Source organism: Chelonia mydas, chromosome 1 (genome assembly GCF_015237465.2).
Source record: "Chelonia mydas isolate rCheMyd1 chromosome 1, rCheMyd1.pri.v2, whole genome shotgun sequence".
NCBI classification, from domain to species: Eukaryota; Metazoa; Chordata; order Testudines; family Cheloniidae; genus Chelonia; species Chelonia mydas.
In genome coordinates, this window is record NC_057849.1 from 186097533 (window position 1) to 186116872 (window position 19340).

General features: G+C 40.9%; 1 long non-coding RNA gene across 1 annotated transcript; it reads left to right on the forward strand.

Annotated features, from left to right (window-relative positions):
* Positions 1–2746: 2746 nt before the first annotated feature.
* On the forward strand, positions 2747–19134 carry LOC122462197. The gene is made up of 3 exons (XR_006284609.1): positions 2747–2881; positions 9484–9576; positions 18954–19134. It is a non-coding gene; the product is annotated as an uncharacterized LOC122462197 (long non-coding RNA).
* Positions 19135–19340: the final 206 nt, after the last annotated feature.

Here is a 19340-nt window from a genome sequence, read left to right on the forward strand (position 1 = left end):
TCTCCTGCTGGTAATAGCTCATCTTAAGTGATCACTCTCCTTACAATGTGTACGATAAACACCCATTTTTTCATGGTCTGTGTGTATATAAATCTCCTCACTGTATTTTCCACTTTATGCATCCGATGAAGTGAGATGTAGCTCACAAAAGCTTATGCTCAAATAAATTGGTTAGTCTCTAAGGTGCCACAAGTCCTCCTTTTCTTTTTGCGAATACAGACTAACACTGCTGCTACTCTGAAACCCATAACTAAAAGTGTAACTAGATCCTCTCTACAGAATGAAGTTTGACGCTGCCACCCTAAGGTGAATTAAACATTATTGATTAAAGGTGTAAAATTCCACAGATACATACGTTTAAAACCTGTCTCCTGTGCGTGCAGTACCCACAGTACTTTCAAAATCACTATAAGTTTCTATTCTTTAAGTTTTAAAGAGTGTGAATTCCATAACAATACTTTGACGTTTTATATTGTCCTCTACCTGAAGATCTCAAAGTGCTTTGCAAAACCTGTTAAATGAAGCCTCAATACCCCAGGGGAGTTTATCCATGTGGAAACTTAGGCACAAAGTAGCTAGGTGACTTGCCCTGTGGTCTATGTCTATTGCAGAGCTGAGAACAGAAGCCGCATATCTGGAATCCTCTTTTGTGATCAAAAGATCTAGGAAAAGAATATAGAGAATGACTGAATGAGCCAAGAAGGAGACAGGTTTATTGTGGGGGTTTATGGCCACTTAATAAATTAGGCCTTTGGGAGGTTTAATTCTTGCTAGCGTTTTTATAGGGCAATTTCTTCAAGTACAAGGGACAATGCAAAGGTTTTAACTGTTCTAATAAAGGACTCCGGCTTGAATTAGCTACCATGTTCACTTTGGAGGGAAGTGATAATTATAAAACAGAATTACAATTGAGCAAACTATTCTCCCACGCTGCTGGAGAAGCCAGACCTACCCTATCTCCCTTCAAGTCACTGGCCAGGGGGAACAACATCAAACGTAATTAAGGCACCAATTCTGCAATGGAATCCTTATCGAGAGCACTAGTTAATTACTTTTATCAGGACCCAATTCAGGATCAAGGCCTAACAAATGAAACTAAACAGAGTAACTACTACCTACCATAAGTATTAAAAGGCACTGACAACTGTTTGTAACTTCTGTTCGGAGTTGCACTAGTGCAGCAGTTTGTATCATTTTAACAACAATCTCACTTACAGCAGTCTTACGTGCATGTAACTCCAGTGATTTCAATAGTTATTCCTACTTTAGAGTGGTGTCGCATAAATCAGAACAAGATCCTAGGTCTCTCTGAACAACCACATTCATGCAGTTTGAGAATTCCAGAGTCAATTAAAGCAAGAGAATTTACTTGACTTCATTGACTTATTTTGCTTAAATTGCACAAAAAGCCACTTTCTCTACTCACACTGGCTACTAGGATATATGTAAAATGTGGCTATGGATCTTTCTTAGCTAGTTCAACATTTAGGAGGAAAAAAAGCAGTCAATATCCCTCTTGTAGAAAAGTCTTATAGATAATCATTCTCCATTTAATTCAACAGAAAAATTTTAAACTAGCCTATAGGAGAGACATTATTCTTTATACATTTTTGTAAGGAAGTATACAAGTTATCTGTAGAGATCATTGTAAATTCTATCGATAGAGTTCTACACAAACTTTCATCGGTCTATTTAATTCAATGGGTGAAATCCTGGATCCACTGAAGTCAGTGGCAAAAGTTCCATTGACTTAAACCCTATAGGTTTAATCACTACTAAATTGTATCGGACTGTCCCATAAAAATACTATGTCATCCTTCTGAGCTTCGATTCTGTAACTGCAGCAGCAGCAGAGATAAGAAATTGTGTGCCTGTCACAGGATCTATGGGTTTTAAGGCACCTCTTTAAAATGTGTAATTGCCATTCCAGAAAAACTCTGCATTTTGATTTTTTCCTGTTAAGTTGCTGAAGAACTTTGGTAACTTTTAATTAGATACCATTATTAATCATGGAAATGTTAACACACGAAAATCTGAGTCCTCTGTGTTTTTTAGAAGTATACATTTTAATTAGTATGGGCTGTGGAGCACCTCTGTTTATTTAATTAAAAAAGCAGGATTGCAGCAGTGCTGCTTGTAGTGGAAGAATTAGGTTTTTAATAGGTAGTGAAGATCCAAGGCATCTGCACTATCTGCAGCAGGAGGTCTTTTGTACTACGTACCACAAAACCCAATCACTTAATCACATGCTGAAATAAGCAATTAGACACCTCAGTTCAACCCAATAGTATCATCTAAGGCCAGATTGAAGATTGTTGCTACCAGAATTTCCAGTTTAATGTTCACAGGGGACGTGAAACTGATAGAGTAAAATCCAATCAAAATGTAAAAGCACATGATGATTGAACTAGGAAAGCACTACGACTACCCCTATTCTGATCATGCTATAGATCAGAGAGATGTCTTCTAACGCTGGGGGAGGGGGCAAATTACCCCCTGCAGGATTGAGTTAGAGTATTTAGTGGAAATTAATAGCCCCTGGATATTGTTTTCAGACAGACACTGCAGTTATCAATTTACAAGCTGACACACAAATAAGCGATTTGTCACAAGAAACAGCAGGAAGAAAAACATTGTGCATGTGTGTGTGAGTGAGGGAAGATTAGAGTCAATTTATACCAGTAAATAAAAGGCTTTCTGGAATAATTCATTACAACAAAGGATTCACACAGGGAGGGAACATTTTTGAAGACTAGTCTAATGCACTAGCAATATGTCAATAGCCCTCCTACAGCACTTGCCCCAGTGTAAGCACATGGATGATGGTGTGGAGCTCCCATTGTAGTCCAGCGCATGATGAGTTTACAGGACTGAGCCCAAGGTAAGTACGGGTAGCTATCAAAATTGGTCTTGTGTATCTGTGTGGTTTTGTTTCACAGAGGTTCATATGAACAGATAAGTTTCAACCCAAGTAACTTCATCTTTCCCCACTACCTCAAGTTACTCTTTGAGTAATGGGTTTGAACAAACCCCAACATAATAGAGAGAAGCATTGAAACTAGCTAGTTTCACCAAAACCCTGTAAATTTCACATTATATGAATGCCAGATTAGAAACCAATCCAGGTTTATGAAATTTAGTGGTCCCAGTCTGAATTTTGAGTTTGTAACAAAATCCAAAACCAAATGAGTTTTTTCAAGATTATTGGATTCTGTAACCCACTTTCTGCAGAGCTCTGATGAGAAACCCATCACCTACAAATCCATACACCAATCTGGATTTCTCTGTGTAATTTCTGTCCAAAAAGGAATGTACTAAACAAGTACAAAGAAATATGTAATCTGATAAACTGAGACTTTGATCTATATGGGCAAAACCTTCCATCCAAGAAAAGTCCCATTGAAGTATTAATGGGGCCTACCCAGGCGGATCCAATTGAACATTAATGCCTGCACTAAACTGTAAATCACTGTACAGTAATAAGCAATGTTTAAATATACATCTTGCTATTTTATTAATCAGATGACACGTGATCAATACTTACCTACCCTTCGGGTTGGTAACAGATATTTATGCATGCTCATAAGTAGTGTGACTACTTCCACACTGGTTCAGTTCACTTGAAACTTAAAGTGTAAAAGAAAACCAAACCTGTTAAAGGTGTGAAGTTGCTGGAATATGTTCTTTACTGTTCTTGCCAGATGTCAACCACATCTATTATCTATTAGATAATAATTAGATAAAAATCAATAGTTTCCATTAGGTTACCTATTATGAGTAATAAGGTTATTATTTATATGTAACTGCTTCTGTGATTCTTGAATAACAGAGGAGTGAGCTTTGTGCCACCATCAGTCTTTTAAGGGCGCATTTGTTTCTGAGTGGTTTAGATAGCAATGCTAAAAATCATAAGAAAATCATGAAGACACTAAAAGATCAACAGACTGAGATGCACGTACTTTACCACAAGTTGCCATACTCTAACTACATGCCTCTAGTGGATTGCTTTACTTTCCTCTGTCCAGTTCAGAATTCAGTTAAAAGGCCTAGTTTTCATCTTCTAATCTACAAAACCCTACATAGGCCGGAGCTAGGCTCTCTCAGGGACCACCGTTCTCTCTGAACCCAAACCTGACAGCTGTGCTCCACTAAGACAGGGAGGCTGACAGAGCCCAGGTTCTAGGGGCCATGGGCCCAGCATTCTTAGTGATGGACCCACAGCTATGGGCCCTGCTTTCACAGAAGGGAAGGCCTAGCCATAGTCTTGACACCTGTAGGGCAGGTTTAATTACTCACTTTTCCATGCACCAGTTTTACTAATGCACAGAAGGGTAGTCTCTTGATTCTGCTTGGCTTCTCACCCTTCACATAAGAGACTATGCAGAGGGTAAAGAGTAATACTCTACTGCAGACATTCCTTGTACATTAACTTTCATATACAAGTTCTGCAGGTGCTACAGAAATTCCAGTGTCTGTATTTTTCAGTATGGGAATATTGCAGGACTCCTAAGACTTACCAAAGACTTGCACTTGGTCTTTTATACACACACGACCAGATTCTATCCTAAGTTGCACCCTTTCCAACCCCTATTTTCCCTAGAATATCCATGAGTGAATGCACCACCCAACATTCAGAACTGCATACGCCATATTGTCATTATTGGGTTTTGTACGCACAATAATCAATGAACGTGCACAAGCCAGGTTTGTGATGGTAAGCTCTTAGAGGCAGGGATTGTCTTTTGTTCTGTGTTTGTACAGCTCTTAGAGGCAGGGATTGTCTTTTGTTCTGTGTTTGTACAGCACCTAACACAGCGGGGTCCTTATCCGTGACTAAGGCTCCTCGGCACTATGGGGCACTACCACAATGCAAATAACAAACAGCAACAATACTACCTGTGCATACAAATCATATCTGTCACAGGCACCTCTGAAAATACAAACCACAATGTCCAATCAGGTATCCAGTTGTTCAGAACCCTTGGGTTCCAGAACCATCTGCAGTGTAACACACAATTCCCCTTATTCCCCAGGTTTGCTACTCAGTGTTATTGTCAAGACTGGCCAAAACGTTACCTTATAGTAAATCTACTGCCACTCTATTGCTTTGTCTCTTTAGTACAGCCATAAAGTAGATTTACCTCCAGCGGCTGAACTTTACCGAAAGGGGAAGAAGAAACACAAAGTAACAATTCCCCAGTGTTGAGAAAGTTGCAGCAGATTGTTTTAGCAGCATCTTCTAAACAGAAAGTCTCTGGGCGGGATTCTGATCTCACCCCAGTGAGAATGTAACCCCACACTTAAAGGGAGGTCAGAGTCAGGCCCTCCATATTTACCATTATATGTCTTATTCAGTCTATGCATTTGTGGTATTCTGAATTGATCATCAGTTAGTTGTGACATTCTGTGCTTCTCTGAGAACGTGTGCTGAATAAACACTGGAAGGATGGCAGCTTAATATCTGAAAGCAGTTAGAAAGAAGGTCAGGCCATATTTTTCATTTCCAAAAGCAATAAACAAAGGGCCATCCTAACTGCTAGTAATCATTTAAGTAGATTTCCTTCACATAAGAACCTGGCAGACTTACAGCAGTGGACCCTTTTTCTTCTCGTGTGTGTGTGTTTTAAGCCACACAATAGCACTTGTCAGCTCTGAGCCACAACTTTGAGAAGGAATCGATTTTAAAAAAAAAAAGTAGGACACATAGGTAGATTAGGGGGTTTCTGGCTTGCATCTTCCTTACCTCCCCTACAACTATATCCATCCTCTGTGTTTGACAGAATGTCAGACTAAACACTATTGCTATCATACTGTCTCATCACTAGAAAGTCAAGTTTGAATTTAATTCCTAACTCTTGCCAAGGGCAGGAGTCAGACTAGTTAACTTTGTGTTGCAGCAGCTACGCCATCTTTTCCCTTCTGATTCCCTTTTCAAACCAATTAATGGTTCTTGATACTGTGAAATATAACCCCAGATTCTTGAGGACAAATTCTGCCATCGGGTTCTCTTGTTCTACTCACACTGATATCAATTGGAGTGGCAAACTCCAGTCACCTGAACTGTTCCCCCTACTTAGAAGTTAGAGATGGAAAGGTCCTTTCATGTCATCTAGTCCATTCTGCATCTCTCTTCCTGCCTGGTGTATGATATTCTGTTCTGTAAAGTTAAATATCTCATCAGTTTGTTAAAAATAAAGGCTCTTATCTGCAATCGTATGAGATACCAATGGGAAATAAATTAATCACCTCTGAACCTACAACTAAACATGAGGTCTCTTTGTTATCAAAATTCAGTAAATATATGGAATATCTTACCATTCCTTTGAAGGTGAAGTAGCATCTTTCTAAACTCTAACTACTACTAGTCCTCAAGCACAGTATGGGGATTTGCATACCATACCAGTTAATGAGAAACAACCACACTACCATTAAATCAATGCACAAATCAGAATGCTTTGGCTAGCAAAAATGGAAAGATTTGAAGTGTGTCCACAGCATCAGGCATCTTGTCTTCACCTTCAGTGTTCTATTTGACCAGGACTTCTGTTGCATCCTCCTTGCACCTTCTATTCTGCTAACCATGCTACTGTAATGCCCCATTAATTTGTTTTTCTCTATCATCTCCATACCCTTTTCCATGCTGCCCCTATGTGTAGGGCGCCCTTATTAGCGCAGCCTGTCAAGTCATCATTGTTTCTTCATTCAAATGCTTCCTAAAGGCTAACCTCTTCTGCAGTGCTCACAAGTGAGTCAACAATTATATAACAGGTAATTTGTAAGAAACTCCTAGTAATCCTAGCTAGCCATGCCTCTGGGCTTCCCCAGTGCACCTTGTCTGCTTACGGAGTCTTGTCTAGCTCTGCAGGGCAGGGATTAGCTTTTATTTTCTTTTGTACTGAGCTAAGCCTGACTATTTTAGTGCTTAACAGAAACTAATATTTTGTATAAGTGAAAATTAAGTGTCAAGTCACGGGTCAGCACAGCATCCTTGGACTCTGACCAGCTGAGAGAATTCCATTTCAGTATAATAATGAAGTCTGTGCACCCAGCTCCTGCTTAGCAGTTTTGGGTTGGACCATATATTCAATAATCGAAATCAGAAAGGTCAATTACCTTTCCTGAGATCACCCTTCATGAAGACAGAACAAGATTCATTTGGTTCGTCTTCCCCAAGAATCCAGAAGTGCAGCACTTGATTTATTTTACTGTACTTAGAAGGTGACAGCTGTGGGTTACTTGTAGATAAATTATTATTAATGCTAGTCATTTTCCTATGGCAGGGGAGATCGTAAACAGTTCAGGTACAGAGCTATGTGCTGATATTTCTGTGACCAATAGGCTTAAGACCTGATCAACAGATCCAAAGTTTTGAAGGCAGTCTGGTGACTTTACCCCTTTACATAGAAGGGGATGCTCCAAAATGGCCTCCATGAAGTCTGTGATAAATGACTGAGCTCATTCCAGAGAGTGGAAGCCTCCTATCTTGCTCAGCCTCTAAGAGATGAGCAAGGGAGTTGGTGTTAGTGACTGAAGAGCTTCAAAACAGTTGGACGCCCACAATTTTGTAATGTTTACATGATCTACCTGAATCTCTTTGGTCAGAGCGACTCCTGCTGTGTTAGCTCTTCCAATTCCACATAAAGCCTTGAAGTACGAATAGAAAGTAGAAGACAGAAGAAAAAGTGTTTAAACGTTTTCTAACTCCTCCCCAGTTAGGCTCAATGTCTTAGTTTACAGATCTCATTTCTTTGGCAGCAACAGTTCCACAAGTGAAACCAGCAATGTAACAGCAATACCAGACCACTTGCTTTTTTTTCATTTTATTTATATATTTGTAAATATTGCAAAAAACCTTTATTACAGAGATAAAGCAATGTTTAAAAATGAAGCAGCTAGTCATTGCATTGGGGAAAAAAAATAGCACACGACCATACACACAATATCTCCAAGACACAGGATATTTATATACACACACACACACCTTAGAAAGGTAACAATGACTAGTCCTTTTCCCACCTTGCCAGACAGAGAGAAACGGACACTGTTTACTGATATCCACCTATTTTAAACACACAACATTTAAACAAGCAAAATAGTTGCTCCACAAGGATGACTCAAAGAGCCCAGGTTCAGGCACCAGAGACAAAACATTCTCCATAGCTGGATTCAGGGTTTTCAGAATCCTTACCAGATAGCATCTGAGAACACCACCTATATTTCGGCTTGGCAGCATTTATTTATTTTGTTAAAATAATTTAGACAGATAATATTGATGCTTATTTTAAGCCATTTTTAGCAATTTAAGTTTCACAGTTGCAAAGTTACAGCTTTTAAGCTTTCTTTTTTTTTTTTTCAATTTTGATCAATTTTAAATTTTTCACGGTTGCAGGACATTCTTAGAGGGGGCAGACTACTTAATTATAGTACGCATTGAGATTCAAAAAGTCAAAGCTTCATAACCCCTAGCACACAAATGATCAACATCGCATATCAAAATGTACAAAGTAAATATCCTTTAATCCAATGCCAATAAGTTCTCAAGTAGCATTTTGCTTAGTTTGCTGATCTGTACATTTCAGTCATTGAGGGATTGAGGTCAGTTCATGTGCGTATGGTAAAATCGACATTTTCCAATACAAATCTGATCTTTACAAGCCTATCAAATGCAAGCCCCACAATTTTATTAAACCCTTCCCTCGTAATAACACCTTCCCCTGATTGGCATCCAAAGAGAAGGCTGAAGGACAGGGAAAACAAAAAAGGGGGAAAAAATAACATGGAACTGCAACAGCAGGAAAGATGCAACCACCTGTGGACACTTCAGCTTAACTTTTTGGGATCCACCAGCTTTGGGTTGCCAAATAGGGCTGATTCAAGTTAAGCTTAGGCCTGACCAGCCTGGAGATGCACTAATTCAATGTGTGCCATGGAAGCTCCACCAGTCGAATTTCTATGACGCACTAGCTAGAACAGTGGTTCTTAACTTTTACTGCAGCCTGCACCCCTTTGGTTCTCAAAATATGTTCTCGCACCCCTTATCAAAAATCATTGAAATAGGTCAGTTCTTTAAACCTAGATATATTTTTGTTTGTATATTACAGTAATTGGAATATAAATGTAGGGTGTTAATACATACATAGATTTGATTAAACCAAGTAGTTGTAATTGCGTGCCTGTGGTTAATGTGTGTTTTCGATGATTTACCTTCTAAAAAAAATCAGGCGTGTCTCGCACCCCCCAGAAAGGGCATCTCGCACCCCCAGGGGGTGTGTGCACCCCAGGTTAAGAACCACGGAGCTAGACTCTACTTCCCTAGCTGCCTTGGAGAAGGGTGGCGTGCATATCACTGCCTGTTAAGGTCTGGAGAGGAAAGCCTTCTCCGAGTACCTGCACCGGCTTGTGTCCAGGAGGATGAATGCTAATTAGGTACAATGCTAATGTTTCATTACATCACTGTGAAATAGAAATATCCTCATCTTGGAGGTGCAGGACCCAAGGAGGAGGGCAAATCTGGATCTGTGCTACCCTTATATCCCCTCTCTCCAATCCTGAGGAAGGGGCCAGTCCCTTGCACAAGTAAGAGTGGCAGGGCTGTTTTAACTTGCACCTGCTGTAATGATCTCCAAGGGACAATTTTTCTGTGGCCACACCCCTTATACTCTGTTGGATCAAAAGGGAATAGCATGCAGTTGGCTATGTGGCACTTATGTCACCAGACAAAACCCTTCTGTTTGGGGAATCCCCAGGTAGCCAGCCAAGTGGCTGCTTTATCCAACTCAAAGCAACTGCAGCAGGGCCAGTTTTCGGATCAGATCATTTAAAAATAACTTGCCTAAGACCCGTGAGTCAATGGCAGGGCTGAGAAGTTCCAGGAGTTCTTGATTCACTGTGCCTGGTTCTCAGTACTCAGCCACACTCCCTCTGGCTCAAAGGGTTCATTAGTGACAGCTCAATCCTGGGTTTCTTGTTTTCTTTTCAGTTTATGCCCCCCTGGCTACAGTATGTTTCCCAGATAAGTATCTTTTTCACTATATAATTTTCTCCCTTCAGTACTGTAACTGCAATTATGGCTTTATTATTATTTTTCTACCAGACAGTTCAACTCTTGAAAGTACCCTAGGTATTTTTCTATAGTAGGTTGTCACAGAAAGTCCTTTGATTGATCAGGGATTAATAATTGTGACATCAAATTGACTGTAATACAGTCCTTTTCCAGGATTGTCATGTTTATTGCCTTGAGTGAGTCACATCAAATTGAAAGTCCAAAAAAATTATATGCCAAATGTTCCTGTGGGTGCAATCTGTCACCCGCCCATTTCCAGCCTGCTGACATGCAATTAAAATAGCATCATATAAATAGATGGGGAAAGCTTCAGATTGTTGTAACTCCTCAGAGAAGAGCAACTTGGACAGTACATTAAAGTTTATTTTAAGACCAAATTGCAGGAAAACATAGGCCTAAATTTTAAAGAGTGGGTACCTAATGCTAGACTCCTGAATCCATCTAAAAAGTGGCTTGAGTTACCCAGCAATAGCTACTCGTATAGTGTCTACTTCTGGGTGTCCAGCACTTTTCTGGGGAAAAAACCACACAGGTTTGCCTTACCAAGAGTGTATGTGGCGGGGGGGTCAGTGCTAATGAGACAATTCAATTTAAGTGGAAGTGGGCTATTCTCAACAGTAGAATACCAAGGGAGGAAAAGTGAGAACAGGCCACTTCCACTTAAATTGAATTGTCTCATTAGCACTGACACCCCCACACACACACTTGGTAAGGCAACTCCCAGCTTTTCATGTACTGTGTATTTATAGCTGCCTATTTTCTACTCCATGAATCTGATGAAGTGGGTTTTGGCCCACGAAAGCTTATGCCCAAATAAATTTGTTAGTCTCTAAGGTGCCACAAGTGAGGTTTAAAGTAACTACTACAGCTGGTTGGACGTTTTTCAAAATGAGGTTTCATCAAAAAAAAAATTCATGTCAAAAATTTCAGTAAAGCTTTTCATTTTTCAAAATTTCAAAACAAAATGGTGGTGATGGGAGACATTGTTCTGTATTTTCAATTTTTTTCATTTTGAAATTGTGTGAAAATGCCCCCACACTTCTAATTTTTTTTCTCCACAGAAGAGCATGGAAAAATTTATGTAACAAGGTAAAACGAAAGGTTAGTAACCAGTTTTCAAGGTAGTAAAACTTTCCACTTTTACCAGATGAAAAACTATCTGGAAGAGTCTGAGAATGCAAGGAGAAGGTAGGTTTTTACACGCCTCAGTACTTTTTCAAGTTTTCCCACAGGAAAACTTATTTTCCAGCAAGAAAATTCCCATTTTCTGGTCAGCCCTAATAAACACATACCTTGTTGTTCAAAGATGCCACAGCTCTCACAATTCATTTATTTTATTCAGAGAACAGGGGTTAAGCACTTAAATTCTTTTTAAAAATCTGTCCCTACGATTTCTGGAGCAGGTACTGTCTTTTTGTTGTGTGTTTACATAGAGCCCAGGAGCCTCAGTCATGGACCAGGACCCTATTGTGCTAATCACTATCAACAATACAAATAACCACCCAACCCCACTACGTCTCAGAGAGAGAGTAGGTAACTTCATAGCCAATCAAACATTACCTTGTGGAGACTGCCTTCAGGAATAGTGTTGGGTTTAATATTTGCACACATGTCCACTAGACACTGGATGGAGGCCACAAACTCATCTCATATCAGCAAACAGCCATCAACTGGAGCTATTTCTGAAAACCAGCAAACTAGGTGTCTCTCTCTATTTATGCTAATCCTCTGAGCCATTCAGGTGCCCCTCTATCCATAATTATGTTTTTGTAAGAGTTCCTATGTCTTGAAACTTGTCTGTGTTAAAACCAACAATTTCACAATGGTTCTTGGAACTATTTTACATACATGTAACCTTTCCTCTCTGTTGAACACCATTTAGTTAAGGGCTGTACAAATACCTAGAAAGTATCCACATTTAAATTGCTTTGATAAAGTTAGTAAACTAATTCTTGTTAATGTGTTTTGCTAAATTAAGTAGCTGCTGATTATTGGATTTTCATTGCAGCTGGGTAGCATGTGCTTCCCACAGAGGAGAAATACTGTAAGATACGTATAAATCACTTTTTATAATACGTAAATGGCAAATTCTAGCACTAGAGAACTTTTAAGATCTCCACCTGTTCATACTAAAAGTAAACACTAAACCTTCCCAGATGCTCTCAAAGACCTTGGAAAAAGTGATTCCCCCCCCCCACACACACACACACCTCATACATGCACACACCACTATAGCTAGGAACTGGATTAAGCCAGTGTTCAAGTTATCTTCCTAAATTCTAGATCACTGCAGTGAGTTTAAACAAAATACAATGATTTAGTTGCCTGGCAGCAGGGAAGTAAATCAGGTCAGAATGACTGGTAAGGGAGGGGTGGAAAGCATGAGTGATGTTTTGCAAGAGAGATCTGTGAGCAAGCATACCCTAAGCTGCTGTGCAGGGACGCATGTTTACAGTTCCAGCTTTCTGCATGTCCAGCTGTAGTTTTTGCCCCAACTTCCCATCATAGCCCTTAGGGGAACATCTGGATCTCATGGAGCTGGATAAAGCAAAGCATCCAGTGGACAGTGGTGGAGTACAGAGAGCAGATAAAACATCATCTGAAGATCCTGTACCACAAGGCCAATTGGTAATGCACCCAGCATGTGGCCCTGATACAAATAGCTTGACAGGATACTTGGCAATGATCCCAGCCTGGAGCCCACCATCTCACATGACATCCTCCTGCAACCAGAGAGTCTCATTGTGAGGATCTCCTTATGAGGCCAGAGGAAGGAGAGGCAGACACAGCAGCAGATGCGACTACAGCTGTCTTGCAGTCCCAGAAGCACATCATGGAGCTTGAAACTCCGAATCAGCCCACCAATCAGGATGGGGTTGCAGATGTGCTCAGCCCATTTTCTGAATACCTGTTGGGAGATGAATGTGGGAACCAGCCTTCAGGGAGAGTAGGACCAGGACACCAATTTTCAGCCCTAGAAGAGTCCACCATCATGCTTATTATTACCACCATGTGGTTCCTCTTTGGGTGGGATTTCTGGGGTATCCCCAATAAAGGTATTGTTATATGCTAGGAGGATGATACATGCTAGGGAGTGTTTTAATTCTGGCTTACATGCAATACACAGGAGAAATTCTCTTTAGGAAACATACCCCCTCCAAGCTTGGTGCCAAGCAGAGAAAAAGAAAAGTTAGACACTATAAAGTGTTGACTCCACCCTGTCTTTTTTTCCAAACTTTGTTTTCCGTTATGGCTTTTAATGGTTTTAAAAGCTGGCAGGCATGGAATGCATATGTTTGCAAGTACTACCTTTTGATAAATTGGTAACACTTTTATATAATGCTATAGCTGTATACTTTGGCTAGTAAATTATTGTCCATATAGCAGTGATTGTACACCCATTTCTATCCTGGTTTCTCTCTAACTCCATGAAAAGCAATTTTAGATGACTAGTCATGCAGCAAGCATTCTTGTGCTCCGTGTCTCTTACTGTTGCTGGGCTGGGGGCACGTGGGGAAAGGAGAGGTGGGAATCCACTCTGCCAATTGCGGAAGACTGTATCCTAATCCAAAATTAATAATTTCTTTTCAATCCTGGAAGTTGATTTTTGAAAATATTTTATGGAGCTGGAATTCCAGATGTATGGTGGGTATTTGTTTTTGTTTTTTTCCTTTCCCCTTTCAGATTTCTGGGTAGAGAGAACTTTCTGGGACCCCTTGTGATAGCTTTCTAATCCACTCTCCTCATTAGTATGCTGTACAGTCACTAATTCCCTGAATATCTGTTTTGCATCTGTCGATGGGATTCTACCATAGGCCTGGAAAATTACTCTTCCCTCCCTTGCCCATTCTAGTATTTCTAAAAATATTAATGGCTAAGAGGGCTTCTCTTGGCTAAGAACTCAGAGCCAATATTGGTAAATGTCCCCGAGCTATTGTTTTAGCCCACTCTACCTCAGTCAGGTCCTGCTTTAAAAAATAAATAAATAAATAAAAATCAGCATTATTATCATGTGTCTATACTGCTAGAAGATAGTGCCTCTCCAAGAGAATTAAAAAAGGAATATATAAAGATTCCAAAATGTTGCAAACCGTGGCCTTATATACACACACAAAGCAAAGTGAGGGAGGGATACTCTTATTCCCCATGGCAATACAATTAACATACTGTCTGTTTCATACCATTGGCAACCCCTTTGATAGGCCAAGCCACGCACTAGGGCTCCAGGTGCTGGAACAGGTTAGCAGCAGGTCAGAAGAAAGAGACATGGAGGATCTTTTCAGGCTTGTGGCAAGAAGGCGCCAAGAGCACCTTAACTTCAAAAGAGCCAAGGAGGAAAGGGACACACTGAATGAGTAAAGATTGCTCAAGAAGTTCCTGGATAAAGAGCAAAAAAACAGAGCACAGGACCCATTGATCATGCAGCGGCTGATGAATGTGGGGCAGCAGGATGGTTCAGCTCGTGCTCGCTCAGAGTGCCACTGCCTTCTTAATCTCAGAAAGGGCTCCCAAAATGCCATCCAGCATCTTGAGGAATATCTGCTCCACTGCAGAAACAATTCACCCACAAGCAGAGCCAGCTGATAGAACAGCTCTACAGCTCAACCCTTGGTGGGAACAGACAGAAATGGGGAGCATGCACAGCCAGCAGTGCCTCAGGGGAAAAATGGCATTTACAGGTGGTGGGCAGATCCCCCATGCAGGGACCTGAGGACAGTCAGGTTCTCCCACAATACACCACAGACTAATCCCTAGATCAACTCCAGGTGGTGAGGATGCTCAGGTCTATGGGATATGCACCCATAAATCAAAAAGTGAAGGGTGCAGCTACAACACCAGCATGGACAGTGCTACACGGGGCATGGCCCATGTGCAGCTCAGCAGTGTTGACTTTGGTGGTGGGCTTACCAATGCACAGATATGTGCATGAGAGCAAAGATGCAGGTTACACCAAATGTAGACATACCTTATGTGTAAATTACTGAGGAAGTGGATTCTGAAACATGGCATTCTAAGGGCTCAGTTATGCCCTTTAAGACCGTCTTTCACTGGGGACAGTGCACAGCAAGCCTCCCCAAGACATGCAAGCACTATTATACACTGCAATCAGGAGGTGAGTCTGTAGACATACAGAATACATCTACACTGCAATTAAAAACCCTTGGCTGGACCATGTCAACTGACTGGGGTTCACGGGGCTCAGGTTAAGAGGCTGTTTAACTGGGGTGTAGATGTTTGGGTGTAAGCTGGAGCCCTGTGAGGTGGGAGGGTCCCAGAGTCTAGGCTGCAGCCTGAACATCTACGCCACAATTAAACAGCCTCTTAGTACAAGCCCCACAGGGGACAGGGACTAATTGCAGTGTAGATGTACCTGAGTTGCTTTGATCTAATTTGATCAAAGCTAGCTTGAGTAACAATAGCAGAGTAGCAGTTGCATTAGGTATGTACTCGAGCAAGCATGTGATGCCATCCATGCTGCTGCAGATACCTGGCTATTGTTACAGGAGCTAGCTTTGAGCTAGCAAGAGCAAAGCTAACTTGGGAGATGTGATGGCAGCAGGTGCACACATACCCAATTGCAGTGTAGATATGCTCCCAGAACAATGTAGCTCTTCTCTGCACCCTGCCATCTCCACTGGCCAGAACACAAGGAACACAAGGAAAGCGTCGCTCCACCTCCTCTCAGCCAGGCCCCTTTGAGGTGGTTTGCATCCATAGGGCTGTTAGAGGAGAGCAGTGCCTGCATTCAGGATAGCACAGAAACTGCAGTTGTATGCAAGGAGCAATAAGAGGTGTGAGGAAGCAAGATGACTTTATACTCCTTTTCCCGCGGTCTGACTCTAAGCCTTTAAACAAGAAAGGAGCTGTTCCTGGCACTGACAGAAACCTCTATAGCCTTCAATAAATAATCCTACCTGTTTTTATTTACTATGGCTAAAAGAGGTTATCCTACCCAAAGAACATCAATGCTTACCAGGCAAGCATGAGCTAGAGTTGGAATGAGGCTCCAAATCTTTACATATTACCCCAGTTACAAAGATTAGGAAGAAAAGGTTTCCTCTACCCCACATCACGCACGCAATGAAGTGATGAAGAAATATAGTGGCTTCACAGAAAAGGTGTTTTTTGGGAGTCTGATTTTAGTATAATTGAACTGTTCTTTGAACATTACATATTGATTTCATTAATTATAGGAAGCCTTTGTGCTAGTGTAAATTGAAAAAAAATATTTGTTTTGATATTTAGCTGTATAGACTGTGCCCATTGCAGGGCCTTTAAGTGCATGCACAAAGGCAAAAACAGTGTTTATCCAGATCACACATAGATCATTGTCACTTTAGTAAATCTTCTGGTTTACACAGAATATATCCTGTTATTCCAGCTCAGGAAAAAAAAAATCTGAGTAAAAACATGTCTCGTAGAAGCCAGCTGAAAAAAAGTTAAGTACGTTTTCTTGAGTGTGTGAGTGAGAGACACATTTCCTTTCCAAAAAGGATATTTTTCTCTCCTCCCTACCCACAACTCTTGCATTTTTTTCCATTTTGCCATTGAAAGAGTGGCAAAACCAAAACCTGAAAAACAAATAGCTTTAAATTATCTATTTATTGTTATGATGGAGGGCATTGGTAGGCCCCAGCAAGTGCATCTGGTCTACGGGCAACCACAACCCTCGCTGAAACTAATGGACCTGCTAGTCAGCCTTCATTTCTGGCTAAATGGAAGAAGCAATAAAGCTCCTTTTTGTAGGAAGACAGATGGAGCCAACAGAAGCCATAACACAAAGTACTAGCCACATGGAAGGCCTGAGCAAGAACTAATTCCTAAAGTCCAAGGCCAGAGGGGACCATTATGATCATCTAGTCCGACCTCCTGTACAACAGGTCAGGGAACTGGCCCAAAATATTTCCAAGAGCAAATATCCAATCTTAATTTAAAAAATTGTCAGTGATTGAGAACCTACCATAACCCTTGGTGAATTGTTCCAATGGTTAATTATTCATTAAAAATGTACACCTTACTTCCAGTCTGAATTTGTATAGCTTCAACTTCAGCCTTTAGATCATGTTATACCTTTCTCTGCTAAACTGAAGAGACTATTACTAAATACTTGTTCCCCATGTAGGTACTTATAGACTAAGTGTATATCTTCACCAGCAATGTTAAAGCGCTGCCTCGACAGTGCTTTAACGTGGCTGTGTATTTGCGGCACCAGCGCTGGGAGAGAGCTCTCCCAGAGCTGTGTTTAAAAAAAAAAAAAAAAAAAAAAAAAACACCTCACCCCCGCGCTGGTCTGCACTGCCGCTTTACAGCGCTGAAACTTGCAGCGCTTAGGGGGGTGTTTTTTCACACCCGTGAGCAAGAAAGTTGCGGCGCTGTAAAGTGGCAGTGTAGACAAGGCCTAAGTAAGTTACCCCTTAATCTTTTCTTCGTTATGCTAAATAGATTCAGCAATAACAGTTTCCCTGGGAACTGATTGCAAACAGAGGGACTGGGGCATTGACCAGATTGCAGCGGTGTGTGTCTGTGTATGTGAGAAACAGAAAACAGCCAGAGAAGCCAGGACAAAGCCAGAGCAGCACAGGTAGCATGGCCCTGAGAGGAATCCAAGACAGCTGCTTTTGGGCAGAGTGCTGGCTGAAGAGGCAGGCTTGGAACTTCAAGCCAAGAAACTGTCCCCTGTTTGTTTCTACTGCGTTCAGGGAAAACAGGCCTGCCTGTGTGTTCATTTTTGTAAATGAATGGGAGTGCATCACAGAAATAACTTATTTGTATCCTCAATTTTTCCTCCTAATAGCAGCATCACAGCAAGGCCCTGAACACAGGCCAAAAGGGGCAACATAATCATTGAATATATTTTTAAATCCTCAATTTTTCATGCTTTTCATAGTTTTGAATAATAAATATCTCCTGCTGTAGGCTCTTTCAGAATAAACAGGAGTAACCTGTTTGAGAGCCGACATACTCAAATGAAACTGTCCAAACCCTCCAGTCTCCTGATGGTCTGATCTAGGGACTGTCAGCAGAATTGCCCAAGTTGATCTCGGCTCTCAGAAGGTACATGGAGAGTCAGACTCTCAGGTATCCGGGACCTAAACCCTGCAGGGATTTATAGATCAAAGTCAACTTAAGTTCTTTCTAAAAGCAAATTGGAAGTCAGTGCAGTATGTAGCAAACAGACAAACTATGTTCTACATTCATACTAGTCAGTGAAGTTGGGACAATAGTGCAGAACAGTGTCCATTTAACAGTAATTTGAATATTGATACAGTGACAATTCTCAAGCTCCCTTTGAAAATTGAGTTTTACTGGCACAAATGTCTGTGGAAAGTAAGTTTCAAAGTCACATGTATAAGCACCTGTGTCAGTAGCGCTTGCATGGTCATTTTTATCAGGGAACAGAAAAAATTACTTATTCCACCAACCTCAGTTTACCAATGCAGCAATTATCAATCACCAAGAACTGTCAGTGATCAATACAGCATGTGAAAAAAACCTCACTTCATGAATAGATACATATATTGATAGTGAATAATTAATATCTATCTAAGTCCATCACCATTTGCCAGAGAATAGTCTGTGAGCACAGAGGCTAAATTTGTCAAATGTTTTGTTAGAATTTATTGGCTCAGCTCTGCAGGTGGGTAGCAGGAAGAAAGAAGACTATGGTGGCTGAGGCACTGAACTGGAATTCAGAAGGTCTGTAGCAGAAGCACTTACATCCCTGATGTAACAGTAAGCAAATCGTGTCTCTAGGCTTCAGTTCCCCCATCTGTAAAATGGGACCCCCCAAGGTTGTTGCATGGATAAACTCATTTATAGTTTGCCCCATACACAAGTGGCAGCAAGCGTGATGAAGAAACCTGTGTGTGACTAATACATCTTTTCTAAGGTGGCTGAAGTTTGAGTGTCATATCACAGCACTCCAGTGTGGAGGTCAAGTATGAAGTGATTAGTGAGGTCCATATCAGAGGAAAGGAAACAAATAGAGAACACCTGACACTCCAGGAGCTGCTACTTCAGAGTGAACAGATACAAGCTCATAATAGAGTGGTAACATCATAACTCCAGAGATTTCTCTCTACCAGCTTGTCTAGGTTGAGTTTCAGCTAGCTCCTCTCATCCCTGTGGTTATCAGCTCATCCCCAAGCATGGGATTTTTTTACATTTATTTTATCTTGCATAATTACAAATGGTGTCAATCATCATATTATCAGGCCCTTTTTAAAAATGCAACTACATTATCTCTCTCTGGCCTTCAGTAGTGAATTCTACAGAG